Here is a 10,667-nt window from a genome sequence, read left to right as displayed (position 1 = left end):
GTGTATAGAGCATCCCCCAGTTTCCGTCATTTATTTCTGTCTTATGCTGGTCTGTTCAGGCCTTACCTCCTGTTGGAACCTGCTGTGCATCCTGGAGTTCGTTTCCGTAGGGAGTTAGTTCTGCGTGACAGCGTTATCAACCCTGTGCACAACCTTAGGTCCACGGCTCCTTATTCATCTATTGGAGCTGTCCACATGTGGACGTTCTCCCATCTGCCACCTGGGGGACGTGCGTGGTAGCTTCAGATGCCCCAAGATGCCTCTCTCATATTTACTAAGGATTGAGAAAGCCACTCCCATCTCAACTCCCTCCCCACTGAGGTTCCAGCTGCTCTCACCCCCTTCACCTGCTTCCTATTTAAAAAAGAAGTGCTGTATTGCCGCCACGCCCCGCCACAGCACTGCCAGGGTGCTATGGGCAAAGTCGGACCTGCATTGTGTTCACAACCCTTGCACTGGCTCTGCTTCCGTTAAAATCACACCGTTGAAGTCAGCAGGAGCTCTACATGCACATACCAGGACAGTATTTGGCTCAGTTAATCTTCATATTAAGGTAGCTGATCGAGTATTCGCTGCTGGTGCTAAAAGGTGATCCACAAAGGACTTCTCAAACCATTGAGCTTGTGTCCCTCTCTGTCAAGCTGTCCTGCAGTGGTTCAAGAGTGCCAGCCTCAGGGCAGACTGTGAAGAAGCAGGGCACAAACCTCAACTTGGTTGTGACTTCAATACTTAGATTTCACCAATCAATTATCGAGGGTGAACTTCTCCAGCACTGTAACAGCCTTAATGCAGACAGTCTTCGTGATGATCAATCCTGCCACCCAGGTAAGCTTACCTATGTGATAGATGGTCCCAGAGATCACAGCTATATTCAGGTTACTCCCAGTCCCAAAGGACCAGTCACTTACCCCAGATCTACTGTACCTTAGATCTCACACCAAAGACAACGCATGTCTAGCCAATCCTATAATAAGCTATCTAAAGGAAATAAGAGTTATTCACAAGGTTAAAGCATGTAAGCGTGTATACACACAAATGAGTTCCAGTCTCAAATTGCAAAAGGTAACAGAAGCTTCTATAATAAACAAGCTCTACATGTTCTTTAGGGCTAACCCAGGCCAAGCACTGGGGAAGCTGCTTAGTAATCCTTGCCCTTCAGAGTCCAAGCAGCACAAAAGATACAATTTCTGCTCATTAGGGCTTTTTATTCCTTCCCCCCTTCTGCTCTGAGTTGCAAGTTCAGCTGGTGGGAGGAATTCAGTTACACATCTCTTCTTCATGGGGATGAGGGGAGCAGTCAACAAAGTCTTTTGTCCTCTGATATTCCACAGTGGTTCATCTGGTGATGTTGGGCCTTCTTTTGCTAGGCAGGAGATAACATGAGTTCAATCCTTGAGGGGGCCATTTAGGGATCTGGGGCAAAAATTAGGGATTGGTCCTGCTTTGAGCAGGGGGTTGGACTAGATGGCCTCCTGAGGTCCCTTCCAACCCTGATACTCTATGACTCTATGATCTTGTAATGGGATATTCACCACCCTCCCCCCACTAGCCCTGGAGAGGTTAAATTAATATAGGCACAAGAGACCAATTAGCCATAGACTGCACCTGGAGGGGAGCTAAGGCTCATTGAGGCTTTTGGGGATGAAGCTCACCTAGGCAGACACAGGCGGGGCTTCTAAAAAGCCAGGAAGCTGGCACCAGAGATTCCTTCAGTGGGGAAGCCTATAGCCACACTCCCTGATGGGGCTGGGGAGGAGGGAATGAATAGTAGGAGCCTGCAATAGGCAGTATAGGAAGGCACCCAGGAAAGGAGCAGTAATGGCTGGGAGAATAAAGACCTGAGCTGCTGGGTCGAGGGTCTCTGGATTAGAACCTGGTGTAGAGGATGGACACAGGTTTTCTTAGAAGCCACTGTGGGAGTGGCACACGAGGGGCAGCCTACATGGGGACTGCAGGGGTCAGTTTGGAAGGAGACTTTGATAATACTCCAGAAGGGGGGGAACTTCAATGTGACTTGGCTGGAGGTCTAAGCCATGAAGAGGAAAGCGCTGTAGCTCTTGGATCATGAGAGAGGCCATGAAGCGAGCGAGTGGGATGACGGGCTGAGCAACCGCTGGAAGAGGGATCTGACCATATGGTGAACTAATCCCCAAATGGGCCACTAGGAGGCACCAGAGCAATAAGAGAGCGGTCCCTGTTACACACCTCCTGTGGAAAACTAGTTACACACTTGTTAATGCTCCTCTCCTGTCTGGTGACTTACAGATATAGGAAGCAAACACTTAAATATTACCTTATAACATGGTATATAGATATTATAAGTAAGATTAATGCATGCAGCAATTTACAAGCATTCCATAAAGTCTAAATGCTAAGCACATAAAAACTCTACCCATTTTAACAATACCAACACACAGGTGAGCCAGACTGGTTCCAGCTATGTACTTGTCAGTGTTCAGTTAAGACTTAGGGGCCTTAGCATGAGGTGGCACCTGGTCTGCCAGTGCCACAGCTTCTTTGTGTTGAATAAGGAAGGCCTGGATTTTATTTTCCTGCTTATTATTTTTACATTAAAGAAAACAAATTAGGACTGTCTAATTTGGTCTTCCTTGGTTTTGCTGAAAGACCTCCTGGGGGTTTCAGAGAATATGTAGGGTGACATTTCTCACACTGTTAAGTGAAGGGATGGGGGTGCTGCATGCTTGTCAAAGATGTCTTTCCTCCAAAACATTTATTAAGAATCTGTCCACGTTCTCTAATAATTTATAAATTTTAAAACAGTTCATAATAGAGTGATATGGATCATTTAAATCATTTATGTGGTTCAGCAGGATGGAACAGTTATACAGTAAGAAAAGACAGCTCTCTCTCTCTCTCTCTCTCTCTCTCTCTCTCTCTCTCTCTCTCTCTCTCTCTCATATAATTAATTAATTAATATATTTGTTTTGATATCTGGCTATTCCATTATTTCCACTTGAGTTTCAAGTCATCTGCATATGCTAAGCTCTCTGTATGACTGCGATCACAAACTGCAATGTGATCATTCAGTTCTAACATTCTGGTTCACCTTAAAGATTTTCACGTCTCACTGGCTTTTCAAAAAGCCACTTGAATATATCACCTGATTTTAATATAAGACAAATACCTTGCTACACGTTTAATTATTAGAAATGCAGAAAATTGAATACAATGAACTTAATTACTAGGACAGTATGATTCAATGGAATTTTGTGCATAGATTCTCTGTAAGGATGTGCAATCGTTTAAGAAAGAAGATTTCATGCTAGCAATAGAGACTATCTTTTCACTCTGAGGGCTAAACTAATTCTACTGTCTTCACAATATTTTTTCCTATTAAATGTACGAGAGAGATGGTTTGGGACACTGCATAGCATACAAGATACGAACAAGATCTCGTATAGAGTGCACACCAGTGAGTTTAGATCAAAAGTAGACTTCTCCCTTCCTAAGAAAAGCAAAGACATCCACTTGCTCCGCCCTGAAGTAGACTGATCATTCTGACACAGCACATGTTAAAATAATAAACAGAGATCAAGGCTGTTTATGGTTTGAGACCAACAACAAACTTGAGACAACCAAAGGGTATATATATTTTCATCCGGTTTCTCCTTTGGTGAGATAGCATATGGAAAATTCACGAGTATTTGAAATATTGCTCTCTAGCAGAGTGCAACAGAATCAGCATACGATTATTTTGTTCCTGGTCTAGAATATAACCTACACCTGGAGATCATGGTTTAAATATTGAAGTAAAGGGTTTTAATCATAAGTTACCTATTCAAATTTATAGCTGACAAATTGCAGAGTGCTGTTGAACTGTTGCTCTTACATTTTATACGTTAACTGTACAGCTGAAAAAGCATTCTTTTAACCAACTGATTAAAAAATAAATTCTGGTTGAAGATATTTTATGTATAATTTTGAAGCAAGACAAACATTCTTTACTCATCAAGTACCTAACATTAAGAAAAGGCATTTCAATAGAATCTGTGATTGCATTTGCAAAAGCCTTTAATTACCAGTTATTATTAGACGGATTTGTGCAAGGAAACTTTGGAAGCAGGGAATCAATTGATTTTTATTAATTACACCCCTGAAAAGCTAGCATTCTTCCCCCTCTGGCATGAAACCCGTGCACAGTTTACGATAACAGAGTTATCCAAAGCCCATGTCCCTGCAGAGTGAAGCCTGTCAATAAGGCAGATGTCAATCCACACTTGTGAAGCTGCTGCGGAGCAATGCTTTCACTACCCCGACCAAAACAGACACTTTGATAAAATATTTGCAGTACCGGAAGAAATATGTCCATGGATTTTCAGATTCTATTTGCACTCAAGCAAAATATAACTGTTAATTAGCTGAGGAAAGTTAGAGACTCTTTCTTCTACTGCAAAATAAAAAATCAAGGCTCTAACCATTTTTTTTAATCCCTAGCTCACATCTCTGCTAATTTTTAAGAAACTAAAAGAGACTCTTGAAGAGATTGAAAAACACTGGTGTGAAATAATTAAACACCAATATTTTTGATAGACCTGATCAAGCGATTAAAAGCATAAAAATCTCTTACAAAAAACAAAAAGCTCCTTAGATGATTTGGTGTTCATAGAGGCACGCCAAAGAAAGTTCTCAATGTATGTGTGGCTGGCTTGGGCCAAAAAGAAATGGATTCAGAAACTGAATGAAGCTTCTCTGTTCAGAGGTCTCCATACAGAGAAATAAAAGCAGCTAATATTTTGGCGTCCTACTCTGTTGTTAGAAACAACACCAATTTATAAGCTAATGAGCTCTTTGTGAAACCTTCACCTTCTTCCCTATCATGAAATATTAAAATAAACATACAACCTAGGGGGAAAAAAGTCTGACTCATACTATGACGGCTGGTTTAAAAATCCCCTGAAATTCCACGTCTCGGGAGAGAAGTGGGGGTTTTAGGAGGAATTTACCCTTGGGCAGAGCTTTTGCAAATGAGCTCAGACGTTTTACCATGGGGCGGGGGGGGGGGGAGGGAGGGCATGAAGGAGGCAGGAAGGTTATTGCATGAAAATGGGACAAGTGGGTGGACAATGCTGGGAATACTGCCTGAGTGAAGGGGATGCAGCTACAGGAAGGATAAGGGAGGATAAGTAGGTAAAGGTAGAATTATACAGATATATGAAGATAGTGACAAGAAGCTTAAATATGACATGCTAATTGTTAGGGAGCCAGTGGCAGGATACAAAGGAGAGTGATATGATCACGCAAACTAGCAAGAAAGAGAACCTGGCAGATGGACTTTTTTTTTTATAGACTGAAGGGGGCCAAGATTTAAGCTAGCTTGTGCCAAGGGAATCCAACGACCCTGACTAGAGCTGTAGTTTAGGAACAGCTGCTCAGTCACTGGAGTTCAGGAGAATTACAAAACATGGCAGTTTTTGAAAATCAAGGACTCAAGAAAACTGACATAGCACTTAGCTCTCAGTGAGTATCCTGATTTCTTTTCAGCTGGGGAGACTTTTCCCAGAGGCCACTGTGCAGTTCAGTCAAAACCTTTTAGTGCCAGCTATGTGACTGGCACTGTACAATGCACCAGAGACAAGCTCTGCATTGAGAAGCTTCCAATGATTTGCTTTACCCACAAGAGCCAGACAGATTTTTATTGGTAGGATGCTGATAATATAAGAGACTAGAAGTCTCCAAGGGCCAGACTGCCTGCTTCATAGTGGTGTCTTTAGGTTGGGTGAGGATGGAGAGCCTCTTCCGCTCAGTTCAAATCCTTCTGCACAGTAGGAAAATCAGCACTGGCCCAGTCCAGGGACACTAAGGAGCCCCCGACTTAAAGAAGTGCCTAAAGTTAAGGATGCCCATGGCCAGTTAGTCAGTGCCTGACTGCAGAAGTGCTACAAGTAGCCAGTGCTTCTGCCATGCTTGTGCATTTCTTCCCCATACAACCCCCCTTGTGCAGGTAAACCCTTCTCCATCTGGAGTCTCCAAGCTACCACCCTCGCCACATTCAAATCCCTCCTGAAGACTGAGGTCTTCTATGCCACCCACAGGGGAGTCATGAGTCTAAAACCCTCCAAAAATTGCTCTTTCCACTGCCTCCTGTCTTCTTTGTGTCTTTTAAATCAGTTCCTCAGAGCAGGGCCCATCTCCACTAAAGGAGCTAATATAAATAATAATAATGCAAATTAAGCCATATTACCTTATGAGGAGTAAATAGCAGTTGGGACTGCCAGGGTCAGGCAACACCACCTTTGATTTCAGGGATTCTCACTGGTGCGTCTGCTCTCTTCAGGCTAAACAGTCACTTCCCTCTTAGCTGCAGGAATTTTCACCATCTCCCCATCCCTTGGTGTCAGGGGTTCCACAAAGTCTTTCGCCCCTTGATGTAGAGACTCCCTTTCTCCTGTTGCATGGGGGGCTGCCAGCAGTGAGGGTTGCTAGTACTGATGATTCAAAGAGACCAACCAAAAATACTCTCCACAGTGCTGTGATCTCCTAGGTTCAACTTGCAATCAACAATTACTCAGGTTAAGAAGCCGGATCAGCCTGTCTGGGTTGAAACGACAGTAAGGAGGCTGCAGCTGAATAAGAGTAGAGTCTTTGGATTGTTTATGTAGCATTCATAAGCTACTGCATACTCGGAGGGCCTGTTCACCTCGCAAACACACCCTAAAGTTGTAGATGCACAGAAGTGAGGAAAAGGTACCTTGGGGAAGCAGCCCTTCTAACCTACCAGTTCAGAGACTCATCTGGAGTCTCCCAAGTCATCTCCAGCATTAGAAGGTGAAAAATCTGCCTCAAGACAGCAAAGTACAAGTGGTGCTTTGGAAGAGAAAAACAGAGCCCCCTTCCCTCCCCACAGGAAATGTGCTGGGCCTGGTTTTGTGCTGGGCCTGGGAATGTCTCTGCAGGCACAGCTCATGTTATGTCAGGCCTCTAAGTGACATCATTTGAACGAGAAAGAGAGAGGCTGGTGCTTAACCAATCTGGGCCGGTTAATTATTTAATTTTTATGTCATGGAAGGTTACCGTCAAAGTGTTAGAACAAAATAGCTACTTTAGTAAATCTTGAAACCAGCCCCATGGCAGGATGTGGCTGCGTGTTTTGTGGTATCTCCCTCCCCTCAAGATATTTGGTTGTGGTTGGGTGTGCCACGAACGCAGAGGTAAGCGCTGTAGGCGTCCAAACACTAGGCGCTACAGGCTCTAGCCCTCAGTGGATCTCCATTCACCCTGAGAGATTTCAGATGACAGGGGGGCTCCTTTAACAGGGCTGGCAGAAAAGAAAGGGTGCCAATACCTCGGCACAGTTACTTTGTTACAACAAAAGGTCATCGAAGCAGTTCCTAACCCAATGCACAGGGGTATCAAAGTAACCGTCCTCAGGCCCAGTGCCAGGAATAGTCCCTCCAGCCCAGCCCTCTCTCCCTGAGGCATTGAAGTACCAACCTGTGGTCCCCCCAGTCAGATCTCCGTTCTTTTTGTTCATGGTCTCACTGAAGCCCCCCCACACCATCCTGCTCTCATCACACATGTGGTTGTCCCTTGCCGCCTCCTTATAGGCAACTGCCCTATATGCGTCTGCTGCTACTGTTGGACTCCTGCCAGCAGCTGGCGACAGGCTGCTTCCCTAGCTGGTTCAGTCTTCTAGTCCCAACTCTCAAGATGCCTCCGCACAGCCTTTCCGACACAGCCAGTTGTCCGCCTGCTGCGCCTGCTTGCATGAAGCATTAGCCTGCTAAACCCAGGGTTGTGAGTTCAATCCTTGAGGGGGCCATTTAGGGATCTGGGGCAAAAATTGGGGATTGGTCCTGCTCTGAGCAGGGGGTTGGACTAGATGACCTCCTGAGGTCCCTTCCAACCCTGATATTCTATGTAACCTCTGAATCTCTGCCCAGCCTGATCCCCCTGACTTCAGGATGTTACTTCCTTTTCCTGTACTTTGGGGACTACAGAGCTCTCTACTGGCAATGCCGGTAACAGAGGACTCTCCAAATGCTAAACCCTTTCCCTTCCATCTCTACTGGGGTATGGAAAAGGTACCCAGTAATGAATCAGCAGGTCCATTACATTATATGTGTATAGCTGATGTATACACAAACACACATACGTCGTATATTGTGTGTAATACATGATATGAACCCATATCTTGAACAGCACTAAACACATCATGAGTACTAAAGAAAAACTGTATAATATAAAGATGTATCTTTCCATACACACACAGAGCACATTTTCACTGTTCTGAATTTGTGGCTAGAACCAGTGTCGACCAATCCTGTAAGATGTTGAGCAACTCCAGGGAGCGTGAAGCACTTTGCAAGATTGGGCCCCATGAAACTTACAGAGAAAATGAAAACCTTGTGCCTATGCCCTTGATCCTCCATGAAGCAATTCCAGTTGCGAGTTTGCCAGCGATGCCACAAACGTTGGCCAGGACCCTGCCCAATATCTAGTTGGGTACTCTAGTTGGGTACTAGCTGGAATATCTAGTTGGGTACTCTCCTCCCTAGAGAGAACTGGAAATAGACTGATGAAAATAGAAAAAACTAACAAAGACTGAAATAATTTTTTGCAAACTAAATCAAAACAAAACCTTGCCCCAAAGCCACAGTATTAATTATTAGAATCTCTGGTCTACAGCAAAGATGTTCAGTTTATTTTTAAAGAAATCAAGAAATGCATTTCTTGTGGAAGGATTTACTTATTTGGTAACTCTTTAGAAGGTCATTTTGATACTAATATCGGAATGAAATGGTCTTTGCCATTAAATATAATCTTATATAGCATCTGGGTCTTCCCTTTCCCGGCTCCCTATCCCCCTATTTAAACAACAAGCCATTTTCTTTTCCCCTTTCCTTTTCCACCAGTCCTGGGCTCTGCTTGTGCTCAGGATGTTTCCAGTCTTTATTCCGGAAAGTGACAAACCCATATTGTTTTTCAGCCAAGGAAAGAGCAATGAGTGCACTTTCAACAGTGCTGAACTGCTGACATTAATCAAACTATCACTTTACCCAAGTTCATGGGGATAAAGTGACACCACCATGCTGCGAGGATTGTGGAAAACAGCATGCACAAACAATTTAGCTAAGCCTTGCAAAATGCCAGGGCCTCTAGTCAGAACTTCCCTCTTCTAGCTAAAATCTACTGCTGAAAATAAACTTTGCTTCCAAAGGAAGGCCCTGTTAGAGTTCTCTGTGTGCTGGTGGTATATGACAAGTGGGGTTATGTATTCTGAGCATATTGAGAATAGTATTTTAAGGAGAGAGGGTGAGCAGCAAAGACTATTCCTGATATTCTCTCTCTCTCTCATACACACACACCCCTGAAGTCATCAAGGTCTTCTGTAATGATTCCAGACAATATCCTTCCTGCGCTTCCAGAGTTACAGGCAGTCAATAATTCTCTGGCTCCTGTCCAGGATTCCCTTAGAGACCCTAGTTACACATTTACCCTGTATGTAGATTGTTCTAGTTACAGCATAGATTCCCATTCTTAAAGGAGGCTAGGAGTCATCTGACACTTCAGGCAGTCACCCTTTAAGAATAAAGGCCAAAAATAAATTCAGAAGATATTTGGGTATAAGAGGGGAAATAAACAGGCTGGCAGCAAAGTTAGAGCTCTGGTCTGTGGCTGCATTTCCGGAAGGTGTATACTGAGAGATCTGCCCTGACAGCATCTCCCCCTTCTTTGTGCAATTTGACACTAGTCATGCTTTCAGGTAGAACTTTGGAAAAACTGAGACTATAGATATGTTTACACTACGAAATTAGGTCCATTTTATAGAAGTTGATTTTTAGAAATCGATTTTATACAGTCGATTGTGTATGTCCCCACTAAGTGCAATAAGTTGGAGGAATGTGTCCTCAATACCATGGCTAGCATCGACTTATGGAGCAGTGCACTGTGGGTAGCTATCCCACAGTTCCCGCAGTCTCCGCTGCCCATTGGAATTCTGGGTTAAGCTCCGAATCCCTGATGGGGCAAAAACATTGTCGAGGGTGGTTTTGGATACATGTCGTCAGTCACACCTCCCTCCCACCCTCTGAGAAAGCAATGGCAGACAATAGTTTTGAGCATTTTTCTTGGGTTACCCATGCAGATGCCATACCATGGCAAGCAAGGAGCTGCTCAGCTCACCACTGCTGTTGTGAGCATTGTAAACACCTCACACATTATCCTGGAGTATGTGCAGAACCGGGCTAAGAGATGCCAGCATGAGGATGACTGTGATGAGGACATGAACACAGACATTCCTGAAAGCATGGGCTGTGGCAATTAGGACATCATGGCGGCAATGGGGCTGGTTGATACAGTGGAACGCCGATTCTGGGCCCGGCAAAGAAGCACAGACTGATGGGACCACATAGTGTTGCAGGTATGGGATGATTCACAGTGGCTGCAAAACTTTCATACCAGCCAACCAGTATGTAAACCACAAGGGGTACTTCTCAATGGTGCTGCAAGCACTGGTGGATTACAAGGGACGTTTCACTGACATCAACGTGGGATGTCCAGGTAAGGTGCATGACACGCGCATCTGTAGGAACTCCTGGCTGTTCGAGCAGTTGCAAGAAGGGACTTACTTCCCAGACCAGAAAATTACCGTTGGGGATATTGAAATGCCAATAGTTATCCTTGGGGACCCAGCCTACACCTTGCTC

The sequence above is a fragment of the Lepidochelys kempii genome, chromosome 1 (assembly GCF_965140285.1).
Source record: "Lepidochelys kempii isolate rLepKem1 chromosome 1, rLepKem1.hap1, whole genome shotgun sequence".
NCBI classification, from domain to species: Eukaryota; Metazoa; Chordata; order Testudines; family Cheloniidae; genus Lepidochelys; species Lepidochelys kempii.
The sequence above is the reverse complement of the archived record's forward strand: the minus strand, read 5'-3'. Positions refer to the sequence as shown.